The sequence below is a fragment of the Grus americana genome, chromosome 3 (genome assembly GCF_028858705.1).
Source record: "Grus americana isolate bGruAme1 chromosome 3, bGruAme1.mat, whole genome shotgun sequence".
Lineage (NCBI taxonomy): Eukaryota > Metazoa > Chordata > Aves > Gruiformes > Gruidae > Grus > Grus americana.
In genome coordinates this window covers 100,884,378-100,887,856 of record NC_072854.1, presented here as the reverse complement: position 1 = coordinate 100,887,856, position 3,479 = coordinate 100,884,378, and the positions used below count along the sequence as shown (strand labels likewise).

At 54.5% G+C, this 3,479-nt stretch overlaps 1 long non-coding RNA gene across 1 annotated transcript; it reads left to right on the top strand.

Annotated features, from left to right (window-relative positions):
- Positions 1-215: 215 nt before the first annotated feature.
- LOC129205284 (uncharacterized) lies at positions 216-3,077 on the top strand. Its single transcript, XR_008576676.1, has 4 exons — positions 216-463; positions 961-1,129; positions 2,134-2,674; positions 2,846-3,077. It is a non-coding gene; the product is annotated as an uncharacterized LOC129205284 (long non-coding RNA).
- The last annotated feature ends 402 nt before the right edge of the window (positions 3,078-3,479 follow it).

The following is a 3,479-nucleotide window of genomic DNA, read 5'->3' as shown; positions in this document are numbered from 1 at the left end:
GCACAGCTGCAATGCCTGTGCACGGCCGTGCTGGGGTGGCCCTGGGCAAGTGCAAGGGGATTGATTACAGGGGCTTGGCCGCTGGCGCGGGGGAAGCCCCACACTTATCTCCCAAAGCAGCCCGGCACCACCCTACCTCTCCCCTGGGCAGCAGGGCAGCCTGGGGACTGCTGCGCTTGGGCTTGAGCAGGGCCGGCCAGCAGCGGTGCGACACTTTGCCGGCCTCCACGTACAGCAGCAATTTACTGAGCCCTCCACCATCGCTCACTCGCCCAGGAAGTTTTAGCCCAGCTGCCTGCCCTGTGCCAGTGACCCCCAGGGGCATTGCCCACAGGATCAGTCCCGCTTTCTCCTGCTGGTGGGTCCCTGTCCAGAGCTGCCCCACAACCACCCCAAAAGACGCCAGCACCCTCCGATGCCGCTCCTCCTGAGCGCAGCCCACAGTGGAAACCAGAGCAAGGAGGTTTGTGGCAAATGGAGCGACAGCGAGGCTTGCTGCAGGGCCGCTGTACAACCCCAATGATGTGAGCGATTGCCCTCGCGCTATAAAATGCAATTTGTCAAAATGAAACCGCTCCGGCCGCAGGCACCCGACCGCAGCGTCTGAGCAGCGCTGGAATTGCCACCACCACAAGAAAACGGGCGGCCACCATTAGCAGGGAAATTCATCTTTTATCAGAGCCACAACGGGCTGTTAGCTTTTAACCAGGTTTTAGGGGTGGGAAACAGCTTTCCTGTTGGGCAAACCCTAACAAGGAAATAACTGGCTCCAAACATCCAGGGGCGGCGGGGAGTTCAGAGCAGAGTTAGCTCTGAACTCCGCAGCTTGAGCTCCTTGGTACAATGCAGCCGGCTCCTGCGCGTGGAGGAGCCGGTGGCGGAGCTGCAGGGAGCTGCCCTTATTTATTTGTTCCTACCGCACAGGCTGAGACAAGGACTGTGTTTTATGTTCCTCTGCAGGAAGGTGATAAAGTGCCTGGGAGCTGCTGAAAACCATTCACCAATAAATTCAAAGGGAAAGGCCATTTCTTGTGCCTTGGAAGGAGAGCTGAGGGATGCTGGAAGCAGAGAAGACCGAAACGGCGCATGGTGCGGCAGTGTGGCGGGAGGCACCGGAGCAATTTTTCTGGTTCGTTTCATTGCTTGGTTGGGTTTTTTTTTTCCCATCAATGATTTTTACTCCGCCTGTGGCTAGGCAATCAATATCTCTTTGCCACCAATAAATATTCCAGGCTTTTAAATGATGATGTATTCCAGGGTGAAACAAATTAAGTGTATGGTTGCTGCCCTCTTGTACTCAAACTAATTCTGTGGGTCTAAATGGAAACTCGGAGAGAGATTCCTGAACTGGATTCTCTGGTGCAGCAGATCTGAACAGGGGGAAAAACATCAGGTCTGGCTTCAGCTTGTCACTGATCCCTCTTCTTTCTTTCATTGAGCCAAAGCAGAGATTGGGGCGAGCTGTGTGAGCAGCTTCGCAGGCTGAATCCTTTGGGGAGATGCACGTGGCTGAGCGTCGGCCTGCCCAGAGCACCGCAGTGCCCGTGTTTCCCTTGGCAGAAGTCTGCGGAGCTGGGTATGGGTTCAACCACCTGGCCTGCCAAGCATAGACCGGGCTGAGCGGCACTGGCCGAAACGCCCGCGCCCCAGGGTGCCACACCAGCAGGGACTTCAGCTTTGATCTGTTGGTGCGGTGGCCGGTTAGGGACCATCCCTGAGGACCTGCTATTAAAAGCAACCCTTCCCTTCAATATCCATCCCAGGGAGCTGGGTGGGAACCTATCTGGAGTCCCCAAAAGTCTGCTGTGGCTGTGACAGCAACCGATCCCATCCCCACGTGTCCGAAGGACAGCAGATTGGCTTACTTTAGCACTGGGGAAGCAAGCTGGTTTGCTTCTTAAGTGGAGTTGGATGATTTGGTGCAAATAAATTGTTCTAGGATGTATTATTCTCTTTGGTTTCTCATGGTGTTTTGCTGGGGTGGTAGAGGGTTTGTGTAACGACTGCTGCTGTGTTTCTCTCGCAGTGTCACTGCTGCTTGAACCTTACAGCAGAGAAACTTTATGGGACAGTCCAGGAAATATTTGACTCTGTATCCCAACTTCTGCTACAACAAGAGCTATTGCTTTGCAGGATTAAGACAACTGCGGAAGACAGAGAGCAAAGACACTGGGCACCTTTGCTGGGAGCAGATATTGCATCATAAAACACAGCCAGCCCAGAGCAGGCGGACGCCTCACGTCGGTGACCAGCAGCCCCACTCGCTTGTCCCCCACACCCGTCACTGCCAGGTCGTGGCCTCCTGGGTGGGGGACGGGGATCCCCATGCAGGGTCGTCATTCTCTCCCCCTTCTTCTTCGGGGGGGAGGGTGCTGCTGTTTTAATAGTGGCCATAGTGTACTACCTGTGCATTAATCCTCATTAGCTTGTACGTGCATGCTGGGCCTTGGCATTTGCCATCAAGAAAATTAAGTCCTCCCAGTTTCAGGTCACCCTGTCCTGGTTTTGTACCAAAGCTTTTCATATCAACAGCCATTTCATTTCAATAAGCTAATAATAACCCCTGCAAAGCCTGTATATCAGCAAAAGGCTCTCCACAGCTGCAACTGTCAGCAAAACAGGAGCTAACGCTGCAGAAGGGCGAGTGCTGAGGAAGTCCGAGCCCTTGTCTGTGGTGAGTCTCAAGCAGCGTTCGCCAAGCCAGGCCCATCACGGGGCTTCGGCTCTGTCCTAGCCCCCCTCCGTCATGCTTGTGGTTGAGTTATCGCTTGGGAGAGGAGGGAGCAGTGCAAGACCAGGCTCCACAAATAATTACCAAAGTCTTTACTCATCCTTTCTCTCTAAGGAGAAGCCCCTGGACGCCAAAGGAGGCCAGAGGAATGCTTCGGGTCTTCCACTGCAACGGGAACCAGCTCCGAAAAAAATCTTCATTGGTGTCTGTCGGGAATATTTGGAGCACCAGGGCTGAGCCTGCTGCTTCTCATAGAAATCAGCAGGAATTTTGTTGCATGCTTCTCTGGCCCAACTCTGCTCCCATGGCTGGCAACTCCTGCTGAAGAAAAGCGGGGTTTGCTGCGGAAGGTATTTGAAGTGGAGGGTGCTGGGGAAGGGGCCGGCTGCCTGCTGGGAGGTGCTTTGGCCTGAGTGCCCCTGTAGCCCTGAGGCCTGATGTTCATTCTTCTCTCCCTTGGGTTTTGCCCAAGGTAGCCTGCAGGTTTGCCACTGGCCAGTGTGCAGTGCATGCAACGTGGGGCCCCGGGGCTGGGGATGAACTGGGGAGATAAGCTATCTGTGAGCATAAATGTGCCTTTAGCCTTGCACGCCTTGTAGGAAAAAGGAGAATTTCTGAAAAGGAGGACATGCTGAGAGAGGGGCTGGACAGTGCATGCCTTGTTTCTCACCCTCTTTCCAGCAGCACCCACTGCTGAGTCCTTTTGGAGGCAGGCTACAGAATGAAAGCCCTGTCAGAGCCAGTGCGA